At 46.1% G+C, this 9,640-nt stretch overlaps 1 protein-coding gene across 2 annotated transcripts in view; it reads right to left on the reverse strand.

Moving 5' to 3' along the window:
- LOC134358091 (coagulation factor XIII A chain-like) overlaps window positions 1-6,115 on the reverse strand; it is a 228,584-nt gene extending 222,469 nt beyond the window's left edge. The window contains exon 1 of one of the 2 annotated variants that reach the window (XM_063070040.1): window positions 6,005-6,115. The gene's annotated coding sequence lies outside the window, so the exon portion shown is untranslated. The remainder of the gene's footprint in view (window positions 1-6,004) is intronic. The other variant, XM_063070041.1, reaches the window with a different exon arrangement.
- Between the last annotated feature and the right edge of the window lie 3,525 nt (window positions 6,116-9,640).

A 9,640-nucleotide genomic window follows, 5' to 3' on the forward strand; every position in this document is an offset into this window, starting at 1 on the left:
GTTTTCTCTCTCTCGTCTTATCTCCTTGCCAGCCCATTGCATCTCTCTGGCGCTCCGCCCCACTTTTCTTTCTTCCATGGCGTCTGTCCTCTTCTATCAGACTCCCCTTGTCCAGCCCTGTATCTTCACCAACCTCTTTAATACATCCCCCCCCACTTTAGGTTTCACCTACCACCTGATCTTTCTCTCTCCACTCCCTCCACCTTTTAAATCTACTCCTCAATTGTTTTTCTCTGGTCCTGCTGAAGAGTCTCGGTCCGAAACGTTGGACTGTGCACTTCTCCATTGGTTCTGCCTTGTCTGCTGAGTTCCTCCAGCATTTTGTGTGTGTTGCTTGGAATTGCAGCAACTGCAGATTTTCTCTTGTTTGTTTGGAAGCAATAATGCAGACTCAAGTGTAACAATCAAACAAACTCTAGGCAACACACTCACATTCCTGCATTTGCAAACTCTCTCGTATTTGTGAGTCTGAAGCTCTGTTCACTCAACTACATTGACTTCCTGTTAAGTAAAACTTTGATTTTAAATAACCATGTTTTTACATCGCTTCAATACTTAACCTCCTTCAATCCCACTAAAGCTTGAAGTCTCTTCAATCCTCCATTTCTGGTCTCTTGAACAGCTCCGAATCTGATCATGTCACCATCAGCTGAGATGCCAAGCACTGACAAGCCACCGAGCTCTGGAATTCCTTCATTCATCCTCTTCACATCCTTTTTCCTCTTCTAAGAAGCACTTCAAAACCTTCACGTTTGCCTTGGTTTTGGTCATCTGATCCAAAATCTCATTCTACACATTCCTCTGACGTGCCTTAGTATGGGTTTGCTGTTGGAGGTGTTACTCTCGAGGTGCCTCAGTATGGGTTTCCTGTTGGAGATGTTATTGTTCGGAGGGCTCGAGGAAAAATTAAACTGCTGAGTGTCACATTGAAATTATTAGTCAATGTTTACCTAAGGGTGACACCAAAAAAAAAGAAGTAATCCTGCAAATAATTATTTATTTTAACTTGTTCTTGGAAGACTATTGGTGGGTTAAAATTAAAGCTATAAATCTAATAATGCCAATGTTCCTCCATTATACAATGCAGTTTTCAGGGAATCATAAGTATGGAAAGTTTACACCCCAGAGGTCCTTGCACACATTACAAAATAGCTTAGTCTCGAGCCGTGGAGTTTCCAACATCGCTGCCTCTCTCCCAGACGAGCTAAGTCTTTTTTACGATCGATTCGATATCGCCAATACTGAGCCCCCGAGGAGAGCCGCTGATGTAACCTGCAACTTGGTCATCTCTGGGACCAAAGTATGCAAGTGTTTCCAACGAGTGGACGGTCGCAAGGCCGTGGGACCGGACAGCATCCCAGGGCGGGTACTCAGGATCTGCGCAGCACAACTGGCAGGTGTGTTCACAGACATTTTTAATCTCTCCCTCTCCCAGTGTAGAGTGCCCTCCTACTTCAAAACATCCACCATTGTCCCTGTCCCTAAAAAGACCAAGGTAATGTGTCTGAACGACTGTCGCATTCACCTCAATAATAACAAATGCTTTGAGAGGCTGGTCAAGGACTACATCTGCAGCTTGCTACCACCCAAACTGGACCCCCTACAATTCACCTACCGACACTGACGCAATAGCCACAGCTGTCCTTACACATCTGGAGAAGAGGGATGCTTATGTGAGAATGCTGTTCTTGGACTACAGTTCAGCATTCAACGCCATAATTCCCTCCAGGCTCGACAAGAAGCTCAGAGACCTGGGCCTTCACCCTGCCTTGTGTAGCTCGATCCTAGACTTTCTGTCAGATCGCTGGCAGGTGCTAAGAGTGGGCTCCCTCACCTCTGCCCCTCTGACCCTTAACATAGGTGTCCCTCAGGGCTGTGTACTAAGCCACCTCTTTACTCTCTGTATACCCATGACTGTGTCACCACCCACAGCTCCAATGTGCTAAGTAAATTTGCTGATGACAGTACATTGATTGGCTTTATCTCAAATAATAATGAGGCAGCCTACAGAGAAGAAATCATCACCCTGACACAGTGGTGTCAAGAAAACAACCTCTCCCTCGTTGTTGCAAAAACAAAGGAGCTGGTTGTGGACTACAGGAGGAATGGAGACAGGCTAACCCCTATTGACATCAATGGATCTGGGGCTGAGAGGGTGAACAGCTTTAACTTCCTCGGCATTAACATCACCGAGGACCTCACGTGGTCTATACATACCGGCTGTGTGGTGAAAGAGGCAAAAAGGTGCCTCTTTCACCTCAGACGGTTGAGAAAGTTTGGTATGGGCCCTCAAATCCTAAGAACTTTCTACAGGGGCATAATTGAGAGCATCCTGACTGGCTGCATCACTGCCTGGTATGGGAACTGTACTTCCCTCTACCACAGGACTCTGCAGAGAGTGGTGTGGACAGCCCAGCGCATCTGCAGATGTGAACTTCCCACTATTCAGGGCATTTAAAAACACAGGTGTGTAAAAAGGGCCTGAAGGATCACTGGGGACCCGAGTCGCCCCAACCACAAACTGTTCCAGCTGCTACCATCTGGGAAACGGTACCACAGCATAAAACCCAGGACCAACAGGCTCCGGGACAGCTTCTTCCACCAGACCATCAGACTGATCAATTCATGCTGATACAACTGTATTTCTATGTTATATTGACTATCCTGTTGCACATAATATTATAAGTTACTATAATTGTACATTGCACATTTAGACAGAGACATAATGTAAAGATTTTTACTCCTCATGTATATGAAGGATGTAAGTAATAGAGGCAATTCAATTCATTTCCCGCAGAATCATTAGTCGGTACGTATTCAAATGCCTTTAAAATGGGATAAAAGCTCCTGTCTTCACAGCTCTCTCAGATGAGATCCACTTTCTAGTGAAAATATTTTGCCTCTATCCAGTTACTTTGAACCTGCACTTCCAGCACTTATCTAATTGTACTTACCATCCAGTAGTACTTACATGAGGAGTTCCCAACCTTTTTTATGCCATGGACCAATACCATTAAACAAAGGCGTCCGTGGACCCTAGGCTGGGAACTCCTGATTTATATCCACTGTGACTAAATGCTTTGTGCAAATGGTGATGAAATATATCAACTCCTTCCTGAGAAGCAACTTGGTTATGCTCCAATTTGCTTCCCATCACAACAGGTCAACTGCAGATACCATTCCATTGGCTCCTCATTCAACCTTGAACTATCTGGTCAGTGAAGATGCCTACATCAGGATGCTCTTCACTGAATACAGCCCAGCATTCGATACCATCATCTCCTCAAAACTAATTAATAAACACCAAGACCAAGGTCTTCATGCCTCCTTGTGCAATGGATCCTTGATTTCCTTGCATGCAGGCTATAGTCAGTTTGGATTAGTAACAATATCTCCTCCACATCTCCATCAGCACAGGTGCACCACAAAGTGGTGTGCTTAGTTCCCTGCTCTACTCACTCTGTAAGGCTAAGCATTGCTCCTATGCGATATTTAACCTTGCTGATGACTCTAAAGTTGTTGGCTGAATCAAAGGTGATGACAAATCAGCATATAGAAAGGAAATTGAAAATCTGGCTGAGTGGTGCTACAACAACAACCTCTCACTCAATGTCAGCAAAACCAAGGACCTGATTATTGACCTCGGGAGGGAACAGAAGGTCCCTGAGCCAGACATCATAGGGAGATCAGAGGTGGCGAGGTTCAGCAACTTTCATTCCCTCCCTTTTATTGCTTATTTATTTATTATTACTATTTTGTTTTCTTTTTGTATTTGCACGGTTTGTTGTCTTTTATACATTGAGTATGTCAGTCTTGTGTGCAGTTTGTTATTGACTCTATTGCGTTCCTTGTATTTACTGTAATTGACCGCAAGAAAATGAATCGTAGGTTTGTATTTGGTGACATGTATGTACTTTGATCATAAATTTACCTTGAACTCAGCTTGCCTGCCTGTTGTTTTCTGATTCAGTAATCTCGTAATTTTAAACTCCTGCTAGTTTTCTTCTCTGCCTTTGTTTCAGAAAAGAAAGAACAAAACAAAACCCTATCCAATCTTACCATTTTGCTAAAGTTTTCCATTTTCCGGAACATTCTCGTAAATCTCAGCTGCACCCTTTCCAAAGCAAAAATATTATTCCTGCAATGGGGTGACTAGAACTGTATACTGCACTCATGCTGTGGTCAAATTAGTGCCACATGCAAAATGTATATTAAAGAACTGCAGATGCTGGAAATCTGAAATAAAAACAGAAAATGCTGGAGATACTCATCGGGGCAGGTAGCATCTGTGGGAGAGAGAAACTGTTAACTTTTCATACCAGAGGACCTCCAGCTGCCTTTATTTTTCTTTTGTACACTGTACTGATAAAGTTTCTGCTAATAAAGAAAGGCATCCAATATATATATATATTAGCTACCTTTTGAACTTTTTCTCACTGCAGCTGCAGTCTGCAGCCATCAGCACTCAGCTCAGTGCTAAACTGGGTTCCACGGCTTGGCCTCGGTCATTGGGCTCCTGGACCAGCAGCAGTGATCAACTGGATGCATCACTGGACTTAATTTCAGGGACTCTGATTTTCATGTTCAGAGGATCGTTCGCATGATTTGTTCTTTCTTTTTTGCACATTGGATGTGTGACTGTGTTTGTGCTGTGGGGTTTCTCATTAATTCTATTGTGCTTCTTTGTTGTGGGGCTGCCTGCAAGAAGATGAATCTCAAAGTTGTATATGCTGTACATACTTTGTATATGTAGAAGTTGTATATGGTGTACATACTTGGATCATAAATTACTTTGAACTTTTCCCTGTTATAGAACAGGAACAGACCCTTCCTCCCAGATGCCTGTACCAAACATGATGTCAAATTAAACTAAATTTCTTCTGCTTGTACATGATGTCTGTATTTAAAAAACGCCCACATTAAACTTTCCTTTAAACTCACCTCCCCACTCACCTAAAATGCATGACCTGTAGTATTTGACATCTCTTTCCGGGGAATTAAAAGATTTGGACTACCTTTGCCTCACATAGTTTTATAAACTTCTATCTTGTATGCTGGTAGCCTCTGGTACTCCAGAGAAAACGACCCTCTCTTGTCCAGTCTCTCCTTACAGCTAACCTTCTCTAATTCCGTCAGCATCAGCTTTTACACATTTTCCAAAGCCCCCATATACTTCTTGTAATGGGCGACCAGAATGACAAACAACATTCCAAGTTCAGCCTTACCAACGCTCCATACAGCATCCATTCCCGTCTTCACATCAATCAACATATTTCCATGGATGGATAAATACCGCGTATCTCCCCTTCATTCTTTGATTCAGATGAAAGGTCTCGCCGATTGGCCATTCCTCTCCCCACCCCACCACAGATTCAGCCTGTCCCGCTGAGTTCCTTCAGCACCATATGTGAGGCACCAGGACTGCCTGCAACATTTAAACCCTCATCCAAGAAAGGCTGTATGCAAAGTCGTCCGAATTCCCGCCGGGAGCCACACTCAACGAGTGGGTGTCTGTGCGGAATCTCTAAACCCTGTCTTCTCCACACCAGGAAAAACTATCCACGATGACTTTGGAATGAAAACTCTGACAAGAGTTGGGTGAAATGCTTTTTGTAAAACAGAACTGCAGCAGTTGAACACGGGGTTCTAGCAAGAGTTAAGCATTCCCAGGGCAGATGTGAAGTTGGAACTAAATCTGATAAACCGTAGTCCCAAAATCAAGTTCACAGACCTGGAAGGAGGTGCCCGCCACTGAGCCGATGACGAACAGTCACAATCCCTACATCTTCAGCTCACAGACCAGTTTAACAGCAATAGAAACAAGATTTTTACAAACTTTCTAAAGTTTCAAAGAAAAATCTAACGCTCTGCAGAATAGGATTAAACGCAGAATCTAATTTAGCATGTCCACCGAGACAATGAGTGAACAGATTGGACACAAAGTTACAGCGAACCGAGTGGGTGAGGACGGGGTTGGGCGGGTGGGGGGAAATGCTGGCGTTACCTGAGTCTGACAGAAGACGCTGAGGAATCGCTTCCGGACAAAGTTAGCTTCGGAACCCCGGCTGCCTTCCTTTTATACATAATCGAAAGCCAGCCCCCATCTCCGCTTCCGATCCTGTGCCTGACCACACTCTCTAATCGTGACCACATGGCTTGACAATGCGAGGGAAATAGGAGTTAGTAACGTAGAAAAGAACAGCGCCGGAGCAGGTCTTTCGGGCTATGGCAAATGCGACGCCGAATTAAAATAAATCTCTTCTGCCTGCAGATGAGCCATGTCCCCCAACCCATGCAAGCTCATGGTGGCGTGCTCTAGACTGCTTTCCTTTAAGATGCCATCGGCTCCATCACTACGGGCGGGAGAATGGCATCCAATTTCACTGTGCCTTTTCGTGCTGCCGCTTCAAATGGTCACAACCATAATCCCCTATTTTACTACTCGACTGTCAGGTGAGAACCTCTAGATTCACAGGACCAGAACTCTCTTCCTCCTGAATGTTCTGCAAGGGCTCCAGATGCCCCTCAAATATGGTCAGTTAGAAGCACTTGGTAAATCGGCTTCTTATTGTCAGATGAAGTGCAGACAGGCAATAAAGTGCAAGGTATTGGCAAGGTAGATTGTGAGGTCAGGGGTCTATCTGAACAAGCAGGTACTCTGTTCAACAGTCTTATAACAGTGGGAAAAGAGCCCCCACCCCCACGACAGGCACTCTGATCAGCGGTCTTACAGCAGTGGGGTACGAGCCCCCCCCCCCCACGACAGGCACTCTGATCAGCGGTCTTATAACAGTGGGGTACGAGCCCTCCCCCACGACAGGCACTCTGATCAGCGGTCTTACAGCAGTGGGGTACGAGCCCCCCCCCCCACGACAGGCACTCTGATCAGCGGTCTTACAGCAGTGGGGTACGAGCCCCCCCCCACGACAGGCACTCTGATCAACGGTCTTACAGCAGTGGGGTACGAGCCCCCCCCCCACGACAGGCACTCTGATCAACGGTCTTACAGCAGTGGGGTACGAGCCCCCCCCCCACGACAGGCACTCTGATCAACGGTCTTACAGCAGTGGGGTACGAGCCCCCCCCCACGACAGGCACTCTGATCAACGGTCTTATAACAGTGGGGTACGAGCCCCCCCCCCCACGACAGGCACTCTGATCAACGGTCTTATAACAGTGGGGTACGAGCCCCCCCCCCACGACAGGCACTCTGATCAGCGGTCTTACAGCAGTGGGGTACGAGCCCCCCCCCCCACGACAGGCACTCTGATCAGCGGTCTTACAGCAGTGGGGTACGAGCCCCCCCCCCCCACGACAGGCACTCTGATCAACGGTCTTACAGCAGTGGGGTACGAGCCCCCCCCCCCACGACAGGCACTCTGATCAGCGGTCTTACAGCAGTGGGGTACGAGCCCCCCCCCCACGACAGGCACTCTGATCAGCGGTCTTACAGCAGTGGGGTACGAGCCCCCCCCCCCACGACAGGCACTCTGATCAACGGTCTTACAGCAGTGGGGTACGAGCCCCCCCCCCACGATCAGCGGTCTTATAACAGTGAGCCCCCCCCCCACGACAGGCACTCTGATCAACGGTCTTACAGCAGTGGGGTACGAGCCCCCCCCCCACTGAAATAGTAACCACACTTTATATGTCTGTTGTCAGCTGTGAAGTGGCTCAGGGCTTACCAGACCAGCAACAAGTGAAGGAGTTTCCATCATACTTTTAGCTCTGTTGTTGTTAAAGCAGGTGTGCTTGTTCATAAGCCACTAGTCAATAAGGTTCTCATTCACTGACAATCAGGAATGATTGATTTAAAACAGAGTCACCGCAATTAAACACTAATGTACACTTAACAGGGCGAGATGTCGCTAAGTTGCATGCAATGAAGGCTGTATTTCCCCGACTGAAAACAGCCTTGATTTCTTTATTTCAGCATTTCATTCACCTTAGCTACCTTTTCCTATTAAATTTTGTCCAAAATTGAAGATCACCTCGTCAGTGTGTGATGAGCTGAGGCTGAGGCTCTGCTCTGAGTGCTCTGGGGTGCGTGTCGATGGACTCACTTCCATTCTGAATGCTGTTGCTTGCGCAATTGTGTTTCTTTTCTCTCTCTTCGAATTGGATATTAGTCTTTTATTTTAAATTCTATTCTTTCAGGCTTGTTGCTTTGTGGCTGTCTGTCAGCAGCCAAATCTCAAGGTTGCATCATTTGTATATACTTTGATAATAAATGTACTTTGAACCTTTGAACTCTGAGAGGTGCTCCAAACTGCAAAGTAAAAAACCGTATTTACCTTTTACCTTATCCCACCCTCCAGTCTGATATTACAGGAGTGCCCTGATTTGGAGTTATTCAATCACCTCAGCCAGTTTTCATCCTTGTGATTGCTGATTCCAGGATGATTCCAAAATGTCCAGAATAGACAATAGACAATAGGTGCAGGAGTAGGCCATTCGGCCCTTCAAGCCAACACCGCCATTCGCTGTGATCATGGCTGATCATCCACAATCAGTATCCAGTTCCTGCCTTATCCCCATAACCTTTGATTCCACTATCTTTAAGAGCTTTTTTGAAAGCATCCAGAGAGTTGGCCTCCACAGCCTTCTGGGGCAGAGCATTCCATATATCCACCACTCTCTGGGTGAAAAAGTTTTTCCTCAACTCCGTTCTAAATGGCTTACCCCTAATTCTTAAACTGTGGCCTCTGGTTCTGGACTCACCCATCAGCGGGAACATGCTTCCTGCCTGCAGCGTGTCCAATCCCTTAATAATCTTATATGTTTCAATAAGATCCCCTCTCAGCCTTCTAAATTCCAGAGTATACAAGCCCAGTTGCTCCAATCTTTTGACATATGACAGTCCCGCCATCCCAGGAATTAACCTTGTGAACCTACGCTGCACTCCCTCAATAGCAAGAATGTCCTTCCTCAAATTTGGAGACCAAAACTGTACACAGTACTCCAGGTGTGGTCTCACCAGGGCCCTGTACAGCTGCAGAAGGACCTCTTTGCTCTTATACTCAATTCCCCTTGTTATGAAGGCCAGCATGCCATTAGCTTTTTTCACTGCCTGCTGTACTTGCATGCTTGCTTTCAGTGACTGATGTACAAGAACACCTATATCTCGTTGTGCTTCCCCTTTTCCTAACTTGACTCCATTTAGATAATAATCTGCCTTCCCATTCTTACCACCAAAGTGGATAACCACACATTTATCCACATTAAACTGCATCTGCCATGCATCTGCCCACTCACCCAGACTGTCCAAGTCACCATGCATTCTCATAACATCCTCCTCACATTTCACACTGCCTCCCAGCTTTGTGTCATCAGCAAATTTGCTAATGTTACTTTTAATTCCCTCATCTAAATCATTTATATATATTGTGAACAGCTGCGGTCCCAGCACTGAACCCTGCGGTACCCCACTGGTCACCGCCTGCCATTCCGAAAGGGACCCATTAATCGCTACTCTTTGTTTTCTGTCAGCCAGCCAATTTTCAATCCATGTCAGTACTCTGCCCCCAATACCATGTGCCCTAATTTTGCCCACTAATCTCCTATGTGGGACTTTATCAAAGGCTTTCTGAAAGTCCAGGTACACTACATCCACTGGCTCTCCCTTGTCCATTTTCATAGT

This window comes from Mobula hypostoma, chromosome 17 (genome assembly GCF_963921235.1).
Source record: "Mobula hypostoma chromosome 17, sMobHyp1.1, whole genome shotgun sequence".
Classification (NCBI taxonomy): Eukaryota; Metazoa; Chordata; class Chondrichthyes; order Myliobatiformes; family Myliobatidae; genus Mobula; species Mobula hypostoma.